This window comes from Leuresthes tenuis, unplaced genomic scaffold (genome assembly GCF_036924035.1).
Source record: "Leuresthes tenuis unplaced genomic scaffold, fLeuTen1.0.hap1 SCAF_5, whole genome shotgun sequence".
Taxonomy (NCBI): Eukaryota; Metazoa; Chordata; class Actinopteri; order Atheriniformes; family Atherinopsidae; genus Leuresthes; species Leuresthes tenuis.
In genome coordinates this window covers 30,542,084-30,558,567 of record NW_027325359.1, presented here as the reverse complement: position 1 = coordinate 30,558,567, position 16,484 = coordinate 30,542,084, and the positions used below count along the sequence as shown (strand labels likewise).

The 16,484-nt window shown below is 39.9% G+C and overlaps 1 protein-coding gene across 2 annotated transcripts in view; it reads right to left on the bottom strand.

Moving 5' to 3' along the window:
• Positions 1-11,569, bottom strand: part of bmal1a (basic helix-loop-helix ARNT like 1a) — a 29,663-nt gene extending 18,094 nt beyond the window's left edge. For both annotated transcript variants that reach the window (XM_072386621.1, XM_072386622.1), the window contains exons 1-2: positions 11,444-11,569; positions 1,497-1,658 (exon numbers count right to left, since the gene is read on the bottom strand). The gene's annotated coding sequence lies outside the window, so the exon portion shown is untranslated. The remainder of the gene's footprint in view (positions 1-1,496; positions 1,659-11,443) is intronic.
• Positions 11,570-16,484: the final 4,915 nt, after the last annotated feature.

Genomic DNA, 16,484 nt, shown 5'->3' with positions numbered 1-16,484 from the left:
GCATAAAGCATTGTGCAGATAACCATCTTCAAAGAGGATGGCAGTATTCAGGAGACTGCTTCTGCTTTATAGGAACAGCCTTCACATCGTTATCCAACAACAAAAATAAAAGTTCTGTGGAGAATTATTAACTAATGAATGATCACACAGCTGACATGATCCACGTCCCAGTCACTGGTTTCACATAATTCCAACAATGAACAGATGGAGGAAACAATCTCAACTTACATGATGCACCAAAAAGAGCCCTGAAGAGGAAGGCTGCAAGTTGGTGAGCATGGGTATGACTGCCACCTTCTGTGTGGGAGACCTGGGTTCAAATCCCCTGCATGAAAGGTACTACCTCCCGTAGGGGTCCTTAGGCAAGACCCCCTTCCCTTACCCTGACTGCCTACATGCAAGTCGCTTTGGATAAAAGCGTCTGCCAAATGCATAAACAGAAACAGAAAGTAGCTGGTGTGCTGCAGACATCGATCAGAGCGCTCTCACTCTGAAGGAGGAATTTGGCTAAAAGCTGCTCAGTCAAAGCAAACTTAAAAAAAGTTTTTGTGGACTGACTGAATGCTGTATTGTGGATTTCACCTTTACATTGGTCGGTTATTCGCTCTAAAGCTTTATTCTCTTAAATGCCCATGGTTCGCCTAATAATTGCACCAGACGTCTTGTAACCTCTAATTAATTAAACCGGGATGAAATATTGGAGATTTGAATTGTTTCAGGGTGGCAAAAAATTTTGCTCCTCTGAGCAGCATTAGAAATCATTTTGAATTCTCTAAACCGAAAGTGATCCGACTCCTGCTATTTAGTATATTTTTACTGTATATTCATATTGTAGAGGCCAAGGCAAAGCTCTAAGCGCCTGAGGTGATGCACCGGGGGAATACTGACGCGCTGACTTTACCTTGTTCGGTGTCTTTAAAGTAGGAGTCAGAATTGCTACTTGAACACTTTGTCCATTTATCCACACCTGTTGGACAGCCATGACCGTTGATTACTCAATGAGACCTGACTCAATAGCCTATATGGCTCCTACACATATCATATATTATTTTTAATTCCCCTAAATGTTTCTTCCCCTTTGCCGTTAAGCTATTTGAGCACATGCTAACTTAGTGGTGGAATGTTAGCACATGATTATTTTGAGTTAGCTGACCTGTTAAAACTGAATACTCACCAGCAGCCAGCATTAATCTATCAATAGAGAAGGAGGTGTACTTAAATCCTAAGAGGGCAATCCGGTTCAAACGTTGGAATTCGGAACAAGCCGATATAATTTTCCTGCAGTACATTCGGTCCTCCATTTTTATATTGCATCAGCCAAAAGAGGCACGCCTACAAAGGGGTAATTACACTGTTGTTATAAGTGACTAAAAATCAACTAATCAAATCTCAGATGAGTCGCACTGATGCACAAGATTTACTGGTTTAAATATGCCTCTTTGAGTAAGAGTGAGAACCACATATAAATTGGGGGAAAAAAGAGCCGGTTCTGGTACCTGGATAGGAAACTGGAACAGGTCTCCTGGACGGGCCCGGTGTCGTCTGGATCAGTCTGGTCTCGCTGTGGTTTGCTTCAGCCTGACCTAGTTTCATCCGCTTTGCTGTGGTCTGCCTCGATACGATCTGATCCTTAAGCAGCTGCTGTTACCCGTCTACCTCTGCAAACAGGAAAGGGAAGTCTGTCAAATACAAATCCAAAAATGTAAACAAAATTAAATAAATGAGAATAAGTGAATGAGATCACAACATCAGCCTGATGACACAAAGTCAGCACAAGCTGCTGCTTTCTGATCAATCTCAAACATCTCAAAGCTTACTAATTATTTCCTTATAAGCAGCAACTCGCATCTCTGCCATTCATAAACACAGACGACAAGAAACCCTCACAACTCATCAAAAGGATCCATATAATCTTAAAATATGAAATGGTTCCACTTAAGAGGACTCAGCGAGGACTCTTCACTCATTTGAAGACAACTGAGAAGCAGCTGTCCATAAAACACTCCAACAAGTGTACTGAAAACCAGCTCAGCTGCTTCTCAGACCAGCAGCTGGTAAAACAGGTGACTGACTTTCCAAACTCATACACCAACTTCCATACGATGATAGGGAAATATCAAAAATCTGTAAATGGTAGAACTGGGTCCTTAGCGTCTGAGGCATTCTTCTGTGACTATTTTAGGTTTCTAGCTTGCAGCATGTGGCAGGAGAGGCAAACGCTCCCTTAAAGATGTCAGAACTGAAACTTAAACATCACTCTGACAACATCCAAGCTTTCAACGTGTCATGAGAGAGAGTGTGGGGGCCATTCATCTCCAGCTGAATCCCAGTTTCCTGACGAGCAACATCCAGATTTATTATACAGCGTCTGTGGACCTGATGTTGGCTGGGGAGAAGATGTGGGGACACGGTGACATTCAGTCATGCAAAAGGTTATTTTCCATCCAGCAGTAAGAGCAGCTTGTTCAGCCAAGAGGAGCCGCGGCGATTTGAAATGATCAGAGGAAAAATACAAGAAGAAAATTCTTAAAATTGTCTGTCCTAATTCAAGAAAATAGAATTAGATGACACACAAAATGGGCCTGTTCAGAAAAAAGTAGGTAATCCTTTTGATCCATGAAAAGATTCCTCCCAAATATACACTCGAGAAGTGGAGAACTGTGGAAGAGGCAGGTAGTAAAGTGCTGGGTCAGGATGGGCTTGGTGAGCTCTTTTTCTGTGACAAAACTCGGGTCCAGAGGGGGGAAAACCACTATGTCATGACTGAACACTGAAAGGAGCTGGTGCCGGAGTGGAAACTGGGTCACTCAGTCTCTATGGTCTCAAAGAAGCCAGCCTCAGTTTCCATCCACCACCTACTTCTACCTCATCAGTGAGTCAGCAAGCCATTCAGCTTCATTTCCCTGCTCCACACTCTACACCCACTCAGCCAGCCAGGAAGCAGCCAGCAAACCTGTTAGTGAACCAAGGAAAAATCCAGATGGCAAAAGACGGCTCTAGACAGGTGGAAAATGAATTAAGCTAAACGAATGGCAAAATCAATGCAGCATTTACTACTGCGGTCAATTTAGAGACATTTACTTGAAAGTAAATTTAGTGAATAAAGAAAAACGACAAGTTGGATGAGTAAATGCTTGCAAGGCAGCGTCTTCTGGTAATTCGGTGACAAAATACACTTTTTCACGAGATCAAAGATTATTATGAGGTGAGAAGATCAGAGGACAGAAGGAGAGAACATGACCTATTTCTTACAACCACCATTGTGCTGCAGAGGCTTCATATTCTGGTTGAATCACACAACTGTGTGAGAAACATACGAGCAAAGACCTGTGCTTACAAGAAAATGTCACCACATCACTTATAAGAGCATGACGCAGGTACGAAGCAAGTCACAGACAAGACAGATAAAAGCAAAACAAAGCAGTTCAATAACAGTTCAGTTTCAAACTAAACTTCAACCAACTGCTAACACACCAAAGCTGAAAAATGCAGAACCCAAATGATGAATTTACATTCAACCCAAGTTCAGAGAAGCTTTAGATGCAAAAACACTTAAACACACTTCTTTCAAAGGTTCAAATGTACACTGCTGCTGCTATTTGGGTGAAATACAAAAGAAACTCTTATGTTTAAATCAGGAGAGCCTCTGGAAATACTTTAAACATGTCAAGTTATTCACAAAAGTATCACCAGAATGCATTCAATTAAGCTCGTATCACACACGAAATAAACGTCTTCTTCATTCACACGTTCCTCACCTTTCATTCAGAAATACCTGTGAAAGTGAAGGAAACAGCCACGATAAACTTCGAATAGACAGTGGATGGAAGCAGCTGAAAGAAAATCTCATTTTTCTAGATGTTAACGCTTACTGAAAAGTAAGTGTTATACTCCTCAGGCTTTAAGGGCACTGCTGTCGTTATTTTCTTATTTAACATTACAATCTCCAATGTGATCAAATGAACCTGCTGCTTCGTGCACCTGTCCGTTAACGCGAGGGTAGCAGTTCACACTTATACCCCGCTGAAACCGACACCACGTCAGATTTCCACCTCAAATGTTACGTAAAAGCACAACACATGATAAGAATAAGAATAATGGAAATCTATGCCTGGCAAAGGGGCTTTAGGAAGAGAAACACACAGAAGGAGGGTAAAACCTTCCACATACAACATTCAAGCAGTTCCCTGCAGATTTAAATGGCGTCAACTGATAACTAATGCTTTGAGAATGGTTATAAATGTGAAGTTGGTGTCATACAACCTCAAAAAAGTAAAAATATTAAACACATGTTTGCGGTCTCTGTCCTGTGTAAACTATCACAAATGCCATTCATTAATCAAAAAGAGGAAATAGTTTACCGATACGCCACCAACATGTTTAAGTGTCATTTACATATAGAGTTTAATATGCATTTGAGTTACCAGTGACAGAAAGAATAATGGATATGAAAAACATACAAGCAGGGAGGGGCATTCTTACAAGGCTGTTTCATATGTACAAAAGTGAGCCAACAGGAAAAAAAGCTCCAAATATTAGGAATAATCAACATCTAAAACTTCTAATTCATTCAGTTAGCCTCTTTAAAACTGCACTTCCCAATGATTCAGTGATCCAAACAACGGACTGTGTCATGAAAAGTGAAATTTCCCTCATAGTAACGAACCCATGGATGAAATCACCGTTTTGGTTTCTTCAGGATAGAAAAATACACTCCGTTTCAGAGCATGACCTTTACTACCTGCCAGGCCGACTCCATCCAGTGGAGGACATAAAATCCACTGGCAGGTGAAATAAATAACATTGATCATGTTGTTAGAAATCACTGTTGAGCTGTCAAACCTTTCGGTGGATGTTACATTGACACATACCACCCACCTAAGCTGTGCATCGGACCATTTACACTCCACATGGCGATCGTTCTCCACGCCAGCATCCGCCTCCTCAGCAGGACGAGGCACCCCGCAACACCGAGAAAAAATTCTGAGAAACAGCTTGAGAACAAAGCTGTCACAACTAACGATAAGTGCTGCGATAATGTGAGATCTCAAATAATCACAATATCATTTGAAATACCTTTGATTGTGGTTGCCTGTTTGAAAATAACTGCAACAAATGTTGTGTTTACGCTCCGTTTTCCACCATTTTAGAAAGCCGACCGACTGACTGACGGAGTTGAAGACGTTTTCATGACATCCGTCATCTTGAACTAGACATAAATGGGAAAAACGTTTTGACGCGATTCCTCTGGTTTTGGTTGACGATGTTGGCACTAAAATAAACAACCAACTACATCGAGTAGTCCGATTTAAACTAGTTATAAGGAATGACTTGTTGGGAACACACCTTCACAGAGAGAAAGTTGCATATGAAGACGTAAACATAGATACTTTTTATACAAATATTTCCAAACTAAAACTACTTAAATAATCCAAATAAACTCTCACCTCCTGGCAGAAGGAAACAGGTAAAGGTAAGTACATGCATGAGGAAAAAAAAAAAAAACAAGCTTTGCTGTCATTTTACTTGTATTTTGATCATGTTTAAGGAAAACAATCGTCTCAGCAGCTGTATACACACATATCAGAACAAACTTATATGTTTTGGGTTTTCAGAAGCAAACACAACAGTGAGATCCATGACCTCTGCATGAGGTCACACACTCAATAACGCATAACTCATCTGTGCAGCATAGTAGCCTTTCATCAGGTTATTTGAATGTCCCCAACGGTGTGCCGCAAGGCTCTGTTTTAGGACCCACTCTTACATAAATAGTCTGGGTCAAAATATTACTGATGCATATTTACAGCTTTATGATGATGACCCAATTGCTTATTGCTGTGTAAACACGGTTGCCAAGGTCCTTCAACATCTACAGTCCAGATTTGACACAATTCAGTCAGACTTATTCCGTCTCAAACCGGTGCTAAATGTAGATAAAACAAAGACGATTCTGTTCCAGCAGTTCTTTCGTCTATTACATCCTCAAAAAGTGTCCGCATCGAGTTTGTGGGCCCTTATAAATACCAAGGAATCTTAATAGATGTTAATCTCTCTTTTAAGGCCCATATTGAAAACCTTTCAAACTAAAATCAGGGTTCTTCTTTAGGAACAAATCCTATCTCCATTTCAACAGCAGGAAATGGCCTGTAGCTGCTACTTGTTTTTTTGTTTTAATTAATTAATTAATGGATTATGGTCACATTGCTTACACGAATGCCTCCACCAGCTCTCTACAGATGTTGTGTATTATGTAGCCCTGAAATTCAGAACTGGATGTAATCCCCTCACTCACCACCGCACTCAACTGGTCATCATTATCCACACGTAGACTTATACACTGGTGTAATTTCATCTATAAATCAATCCTTGGCTTGCTGCCCTCATATGCATATGAAAGAGAAAGAGACCTCGTGTCTCAATGGGATCAACACCTGCAGCATTAAAACTAGAGTTTGATGATCAAAACAGAAGTATATAGTTGGAAAAATATAAAGGATACTTAGAAGCCTCTTTCACATGTTGGCCACGCCTTATAGGATAAAAAATTAGTCCTTGTTATCCCGCTGCCAGAGTGGCGAGTTCCACGCTGCTGGATTGATGTGTAAGCTCACACGAGGCAGTCCCATTTCGCCTCTATTATTACCTCCCTCACCATCTCAGAGGCGTATCAGCATCAGTGCAACTTCAACACCCCCCCCATCCCGTCTGTACTTTCACACATGAAGGCTCATCAGTTCCGACTTAATAAGGCATATGTGGAAGAAGCTAAAGTAATTACACTAAATTACATACTGTACATACATAGATGTATACATTCCATGAAATCCTGGTGCAAGTCAGTGTGGAAAAGCTGAGAGAAACAGCAAAGTGGATAAACATAAATACGAGCAGATGAGGACGATTAAGTGACAGCCATTTTATGTGGTGCCAACCTATGCGGTGAAATTTTGGCTACAGGGAGAAAATGTTCAATCAATATAAGTTACAAAAAGCATTTTTCATGCAGTCGATTATAGTTCTTGGAAAGCAAAATGACAAAATCGCCAGAGTATAGGGGGAAATTGGCCAAGGAGATTGCAGTCGGTGTATCTCTACCATAAATCTCACAACAGAGCATATAGTCCCTGCAGCTCAATACTTTTGCCTCACATTTAAAGAGCAAGAAATCTCCGAATTCTCCATCAGCTTTATTTGTAGCAAAGGCAATTGTGAGATCCATCTTTAAAAAATGAAAAGACACTGCTGCTTTTATACTATGTTGACAGGGTTGGGCATCACAGGACATCTCACGGTATAACACATTCAGCATTTTGCCTGTAGCACCAGCATAAGTCTGCAGTATGTTGCAAGAAAGTGATGCTAAAAATAACCCAGAAATGCTTCTAACTGTGGGTACAAAGTTTACAGAGATGCATCGATTGATGAGCGGGTGACCAGAACTAGACAGTCTGCCGCTTGATTAGCCAGGACTGGTGACTGGGCTATCAGTGTCACTTTCATCCAATGACACTGCAACGCCAGTGAAATTTACACGGAAGCCACATGTTGGTTCACATCACATTCACAGTGACATAAGACATCACAGATTACACCCCTAACTGTGATTACACCACAGTTAGATAACCCCTAACCCTAAGAAACAGGTGTTTCTGTTCATTCTTAGAGGATCTCTTCTTTGGTTCAACATGGACGGAGCTACACAGTGAACGCCTGTATCTGATGTCACCAAACTAAATGGAATTTGGCAGGAGGTGCAAAAGTTCAGGGTGTAACAAGCTGTCTGTGTGTACAATGGGTGTGTTAACTGTTTGAAAAAGGAAATATGTTCCTTACATAAAGATTTGTTTTTTAAAAAGCAGAAGCCCCTGGCTTATGGTTTCTAACTGCAGTGTTTTCTAAACCACTGCAGCTCGACCAAAGCAAAGGTAGTGTGAGCTTTTAAACACACCTTTATACTCAGGTAAAATATAAGGCATCGCCACTGTAATATTTCTAAGTCGTCACCTCTGAGAAGATGTGTCATATCTCTGTACACGTACAAAAAGCATACAGCCAGTAACTGACGCTTTCCACACTTCTTATCAGGTACAAGATATCAGGTCACTAAGATGCTTTGTTCTACTTGGCAGAGCTTCTTATTACAGACAAAGTAATTCAGCCTCACTCTGGAACAATTTAAACTACTTTCCTGGATAAACCTCTTATTACACCACTTTTATTATGGCTTGTTTATAAAGTTAACCTAAATACAGACGCTGTATATTACAGGGAAGTAGGACGTTGCCAGTCAATAAAATAAAACTCACTTTCAGTCGCACGATTCCGATGACAAACCAATGGCTGATGGACGAGATGAAGGAGAAAGATATTAACTGAAAATCATCTGGTGGATGCGATGATTATGTTACTAGACTGAGAAACTTTCTTGCTTTCAAGGTCGTAGATATTAGCAACTTCCTACAGAGGTACACAGCGTTATCATTATCGGTTTGGTCCGTAACCCGGTGTCATGATGAACACTGATTGTCACTTTTTTTTCCCCCTAGGTTAAGTGACTTTTTTTGTCCTATAAATTAACCCAAAAACATTTAAAACAAAATAAAAGAACACTATTTCAGCCATCTCTTAGAATTTTTTGGGGTTAGTTTCTTGCGTTTTCCCACTATGAACAGCTTCAGGTGAGTAATAAAAGCCACTCACGTTCCCTCGGTTTGATCCGTATCAACAACGGCAAACCATAGGCACAATGAAAGTTTCTGGTTGAGCTTACAGTGTAGAAGATAACTTCCTGTCCCTCGTTTGCACTTTCACCCTAGTTATAAAAAAATTAAAAACGGGGAGTTTTTATACAACTGCATCTCATCTGTAACATAAACGTATTTGTACCAACTAAAATCTAAGACTGAAATCGACAGTCTGTATCTTGAAAATTTGATTAAATAAGATGAATAAACCACAGATCAGTGCAGTAAATATGAGGAAAACAACTAGCGCCCGACAAACTTAGCTTGAAGGTTGATACTAGAGGGAAATGGCTACTTTAGCTCTGACAGCAAAAACTCCCGACTAGCACATCTACGCCCAACATATCGTCTTTGTTCTGTGAAAATCAGCTGGAAAATAACTCCATACTTTAAAGGAGGTTGTGAGCCACACGTTCTCCATCTTATTCTTTTCATAAATCTCAGTAAAAAAGCAAATCAGCTTGCTCTTACAGTCCTACGACTCACTAATTCATTTGGTTGAACATATATGGAGTGAACCTAACTGGCATCCCACTGGTTCTCCTGCTTGGACTGCAGATATTCTAAAATTTCACATTACTAATGATGGGTATGACAATAGATTAATTTTCCAATATAAGCTGAATGAAATCATTCAGAATATTCTTAGCCAGTCAGCCATGCTAGCTCCTACAGGCTATGCTTGTAAACCCCTCAATGCTGCTCCCTATTCACACCATCAGCACATTTCACCTTGTTAAATATGGTCTGATGGAAGCTCAATCATTTCAGTTGGCCCAAATCAATCCTTGTACAGTTTGGCCTAACGTCACAAGAGAAAATTGATGTCTAAATAACATTTGTGTGGGTATGCCCTTCATTATAAAAGGTTTATGGCTTAAGTAATCAAATTTGCTTGTGGTACTCTCTGAAATCAGCTGAAGCCTGATGTTTAAAGACAAGGCTTTGTTAATCTTCAGTGGATACTTAGCATAGCGATTAAGACAGCCAGCATGAAATGAAACTATCTTGAACAAATTCCTCACCAACAGCTTGATGACAGAAAGGAGGACAAACTCTTTAGCACCAACAGGCAGACAGGACGGAGGAAGCAATATTCATTTAATTTTGTTCCACAAGGAGTGTGTATGAAATTAAGTCATTACGTTACATCAAGTTTAAAAGTTTCGTCACATATATAACGAAATGCCATGACTCAAAGTGACACAGCTTAAAAAAAAAAAGGTAAACTTACTGATAACCCCAAAGAACACCCTCCACTGCTTATGCCAGAAATTGCACACTCTTCTGAGCTTTCTGCATGACTCATAAGTTTCCAAATTGAGAAAAATCATATAATTATACATTATAAGTCATAGAGAAGCAGACAGGCTCACCACATTTTTCCTAACAGCTCCTTTTAACATTTTCCCATCTCACCAACCTTTGCCCAATTTCTTATCAGGACCACTTTGTTTCCTTATAAGAAAAAAAAATAGATAACTAAATCCCTAATTTCTCAGATTGTCCTTAAAACACACAAACTTCTGCCATCAAAATGTCAAAAGCACTAAATGTAGGCTGCAATCGGTTAAGAAACCAATAGAGCAACACCTGTCTTCTGACAGGTCTGAAGTTCAATAGAGATGTTCTTTCTGTCATGAACAGGTTAATACATAAACTACTGATAGTCCCATAGCAGAGACGGTCTATAGCAGCATAAATCATAGCAGGAATAAGACCGTTTGCACATCGGAAAATCCAATTAATATATTAGGAAATAAAAAATATTGATTAAACCGAGACGTTTTACCAACAAGTGTAATAACATTGTAATCAAGCACCGTAAAATACATAAATACAGACATATTTCCCACTCGGTGTGGTGAGCTTAACCCATAATGTTCAATATGAATTGTAATCATGATTAAAATAATGAGCAACTTATTTGTTGAAAATCTAGTGGGAGACCATCGGGAACACCGTCTTTATAATGCCTGCTGCATAATGAAACCAAAACCCAATTTTTTGGAGCATCTTTTGGCAGCCACTGCGGGCACTGTGGAAACCGGGTGGACGCCACAGTTCCACAGCTAATGCCAATATAATGTCACGATGTTCCATCACTAAACATGAACACAGTGTCCCGAAACAGCACATTTGAAGTCTCAGTACGGGCAGCAACCAAACGCAGCTGTGCCGAGAGAAGAGCTTTGCGTTGGGAGGTTAAAAGTTATATCAGCAGGGTGGATGCTGTCGAAGGAACCGTGTGCCAGATACCCATCAAGGCCTGTTTACATTGCTAGCGTGCTAGCACCGGAGCACTGGACACTTACTTGTTCGGTACTAGGTCACGTTTGGTTAACAATGAGCAACTCCGAGCACCGACACTTACATGTGAACCATTTGGAGCCCTTGTGGTTACTGGCAACAGTTTAAATTACACGAACAGATTAGAGGCGTTTTTTTCCCCACCTTTGATCTATAATAGAAAATGGTCCCGCGGGCTAATATTAGCATACCGCTGCTAACTACGGAACGCTAACTGTCAAGACTTGGCCGCCGAGCTAGCGTCCCTCCTCCTGCTCCACAAAACCACACTGACATGACCACAGAGCTGGGAAAACATCGACGATATCCATCAAGGATTAAAACACAGCAAAGCCCCCGAGATGCGTTAACAATCAAACATAAGCTCAGTTTTGTTTTATACTTACAACGTATCCAATGAAAGCCGCCTATCCATTGAAAGTCGCTGGTAATATGTAATAGCAACACACAGAACTGTGACATAAACGATTTTCAATCGGTGACCCAGTTTCTCTTCACCGTCATGCCTGTCGGACCACTAACCTAGTTTTTCAACCAATGGCGTTTGCGCCACCACCCTAGGTATTCCTTCAACCAATCAGACACAAGTTTAGGCTGGGAAAATATGATCGACGTGCCGTTGGATCAATGACAGCGGGATTAGAACGGAATGCAGAGGCAAACCGTGTGTGAGCGTGTTATAGAAAACACTCAGCAAACAAGCCATTTAGTGGGTAGGCTTATCACACGCGCTGGCCCTGAGCCTAATAACCCTATGTTGAATTTCGAGACTTTTAATAGATTTACGGTGATTTATATACGGACAACGAGAAAAATAGTTTTATATTTTAGTTATTGTACAGCATGTTTATTTTAAATTACGTAAAATTAATATACTAAAAATGTACTTCTAAATCACATACACTCATCAGCCACTTTATTAGGTAACAATTACTTGTTAACGCAAATAGCTAATCAGCCAGTTGCATAGCTGCAACTCAAAGCATTTAGACATGTAGAGGTGGTTAAGACAGCTTGTTTGAATGTGGCATGGTTGTTGGTGCCAGACAGGCTGGTCTGAGTATTTCAGAAACTGTTGCTCTACTGGGATTTTCACGCACAACCATCTCTGGGGTTTACAGAGAATGGTAAAAAAAAAAGGAAAATATCCAGTGACGAAAATGTGTGGACGAAAATGCCTTGTTGGTGTGAGAGGTCAGAGGAGAATGGGCAGACTGGTTCCAGATGATAGGAAGGCAACAGTAACTCAAACAACCACAATGCAGAATACCATCTCTGAACGTACACCACGTGGAACCTTGAAGAAGATGGGCTACAGCAGCAGAAGACCACACCGGGTGCCACTCCTGTCAGCTAAGAACAGGAAACTGAGACAACAATTCGCACAGGCTCACCAAAACTGGACAACAGAAGAATGGAATTTCCGCTGGCACGTTCAAATATAACGTGTGTGTATATTTACTATTAATTAATTTTGACAACCCTTGTATATAAACACATATATCTATATATATAGATATAGCCATTCCTTTATGACCACAGTGTACCGATCTTATGATGGCTACTTCCAGCAGGATAATGCACCACGTCACAAAGCTCATATCATCTCAAACTGGTTTCTTGAACATGACAATGAGTTCAATGGACTCCAGTGGCCTCCACAGTAACCAGATCTCAGTCCAATAGAGCACCTTTGGTGGAACGGGGTATTTGCATCGTAGATGTGCAGCCGACAGATCTGCAGCAACTGCGTGATGCTGACATGTCAATGTGGAGCAAAATCTCTGAGGAATGTTTCCAACACCTTGTTTAAAGTATGCCACGAAGAATTAAGGCGGTTCTGAAGGCAAAGGGGGGTCCAACCTTTTACTAGCAAGGTGTACCTAATAAAATGGCCGTTGAGTGTGTATGTAAACTGTACTGTTGTTTTTGTTTGTTTTACTTTACATTGATGCCTCCTGTCGGTCATATTTGTGCACATTCTGTTTTTTTGCTGGCATGTGACTGTCATGAGATGACCTTTGCTGTTATTTACATAATTGAAAACTGAGAAACAGATTAGGAAATATCATCCATAATCCCATTTAGCCAAATAAAAGTTTTGGGTCCTTTCGAAACCCGATCAGTTGTGATATGGTTAATGCAGATTTAATCAGGAAGCGCACACCGTGTCAGATTTTGGTGCATGACCCTCTAAGAAAGTGAGGGAATATGGGTTAGTAATGGCTAAACGAGGAATAGTCAGATTAGTCTCAGAAAATACAACCTTTCTTAAAATAAACTGTATCTGGACAGTTTGAGCTATGTGGGTTAACTCTGTAGCTGTGAGTCCAGTAACTGGACAACAGGTGTCACTGTTCATTCTTTTTGTTCTTGTCTCATCGGGATTAATTCAGGGTGATCTGAAGGAGCTGCTATAACTTGCCTGAGTTTTGACTTCACCTACAGGAAGAAATATCTACAGGCTCATAACTGACAACACTGAAGTGTAATTTAGTCTTTTGTGTCATTTCTCTGACTGAGAATGAAAATGAGTGGATATTTTGAGGCATTTTTTTCTTCTCTGAAGGAATAGATACGGATTGTACAGGTAAATGTTTTATTCACAGTTGGATTCCAGCTCCTGAAGGAATGTCAAAGAGCTGTGGGTTTGTTTTACCGTGTGATATGTGGAGGAAAAACATTTTAAAGATGATCATCTAGGATGCTTTTGTGTTTTCTAACGTATTCCAAGTCTCATTTTGCAGCAAATCCCAATCGTTAGGCCACAACTAGATGATGTGCAGCACAGTTCTAGGTGGAAGTTTCAATCTTTTCATCATATACAGGAATTGTAGAACAAAATTTGGCTCGCTCGGATTACTTTTCACTATTCTTTTCCTGGGGTAGAGGAATTATATTCCTCTTATATTCTCTTATATTAATAAAAAGAGGAATCTGGTGCTAAAGTTTTCATTTGTTGTTGATTCTGTTTGAAAGGAGTGGAAATAACACATAAAGGCTCTAAAATGTAAACACACCACTCCATATATTTTATTGATGAACAATCATTTGGCAGAGATGTTATTGGATATTTGAGCTTCAATATTGACCACTTCTAAGCTTTTATTAGTATACTTGGTAGAGTTTGATTGAAATAATTTGTTTCTGTTCACAAACCCACATTTTACTCCATATTTTTTCAATATGGTTGGTCTCAAAACTTTAGGAAAAGCTGTTTGAAAGCTGAATGCTAACTGGTTTTGATATTCGTTTGAGGTCAGTGTCCTGTTCTGTTGGGGTTTTAGTCATTTTGTTGTAGATTTTGAAGTAGAGATCAGTCTACAGCAGTAAAAAAAAATATGTTTTGTGTGTTTTTGCACACAAAACATATTTGCCAACAATTTTTATCTTGTTTCACACATTGGGAAAGACACGACACCTCCAACTTGTCCTCATGCACAATTTTTTGAACTAGTGATCTGCAGTACTTCAGAAATGACAACAACCTTCTTTTCAAATCTGCTATAAACTCCCCAGTTTTCCTAACTGCACCGCGTGTTGCTCAATCCAGCGAGTGCTGTCAAACAAATCCTTTTTGTTTTCCCGCAAGAAGAATATACCAGCTGCAGTCAGTCCAATTCCAAACAGGAAATTAAGAGGCTTTGTCAAGCTAATAGATATTTTGGAAAGTTCTGCACCACTGAAACAATAACCTTACTGTGTATACTCATACATTTTGAGGGTGTATTCAAAATTTTTACCCATAAGAGATTAGGCACTGAAATTTTGTCTTACTCTATTAAAGATATATGTTCCACCGTTCTTCTGATAATGAGTGCATGAAGAACTCCAACCAGCAGTGTCTGTTCTTTTGTAGTCTGGAACAAGGAAAAACAAACCATCTGACCACAGGTCAAGGTCAAGGCCAAATGTATTCACACAGTGCATTTAAAAACAGTATCAACAAACAAGTAACAAGAATTTGAATCATAATCTACTCAAGTTGAAAGGCAAGAAGAAGCGGGGAGACTTATGCAATGATTTAGATGCATCTACAGTCTAAGCGGTTTATATGTGAAGAAGTAAATTGTTTGGGGCAGTCGCTGATAAGATGGATCACCTCTGAGTTGTAATCTGGATCTGAAACTCCTAAGAGACACCGACTGGCCGATCACAGCGCTCTTACAGGGGTTGAAAATTGGTTGACTGAGATGGAGCCAGTCCATCTGGAACTTTAAAAGTGGGCAAATAAATCTTAAAATCAACCTGGAAACAAACAGAGCCAGAGAAGAGCTACCATGGCTGGAGTTACAGTAAGTTTTCATGTGTTTTCATACCAGTTAAAAGGCGTGCTGCTGCATTTTGAACAATTTGTAAATGATGAAGAAATGACTGATCTAGATCAACATGGAATGCACTGCAGTAGTAACCTTAAGGCCCCTCTCCAGGTCCTTTTCCTGGTCCTTAAGTGGGAGGTAACAGCACACCCTGATTTTGGCAGGAGAAAAAAAATGCAGGAAGACTGCAGTCTGAGTGAAGTTCTTCATATATTTGAAATACACATATCACACATATAATGGCAGAATGTTGATGAAAGTAAAGAAACCTGTAAGAATAAGAGATCATCTTGGTATGACAGGTGTTTATTTAATTCAGTGCAATAACATTTCTATCTAAATACTGCCAATTCACAACAAAAGGACATCTCAAGCCATTAGAGGAACATAAGATAAGGTAAATTACTTATCATACGAATCGAAAACACTTTATGTCACCAAAAACTAACCTAAAACCTAAATAAATGCATGTAATCCCTCTGTTAGAGAAGCGTGCATTTTGTCAGATGGCTGCTGTTGTTATTGTGTCACTAGATGCCAGTGTTGAGTCACATTAAAACAGGCAGCACATAAAAGTTACTCTCTTAGCTTTCACTCCTATGTTGTTTGGCATTTTTGTTGTAGACTCTCACTCCCCCATCTCTTACCTGAGATACAATGAAGAAGTTCTCAGGTAAGTGAAGTGACAAAAAAACTTTACAGGTCTGCAAAGTTCATGCCCTGAAATCTAAATGATCCTGCTAATTATTGACATTACCTCCTCCTGGTATTTGGACACTTACAAGTGTATTTGGAGCAAAAACGTGTTTATGATCCCGTCTTTGTCTTCAGTTTAAGACCTCAGTAAGCCTGAATCAAAAGGATATAAACACATTATTATTTAATATGAAAACTATTTACTGTGACTGTTTATTGGTATTGTACTTTTTAAAAAGTAACTTAAAAATCAATGTCACAAACAATAGTTTGAATTGTCAGGGCGAAATCATTGATTCAAACTGACTATTGGGGAAGGAAACACGAGCGCACGAGTTACGAGGAGCTCGTGAAGGCATCGTGCCTATCACATGGCAGGTGATATAGTTGAGGGCGCTCGCGCTTTATTACG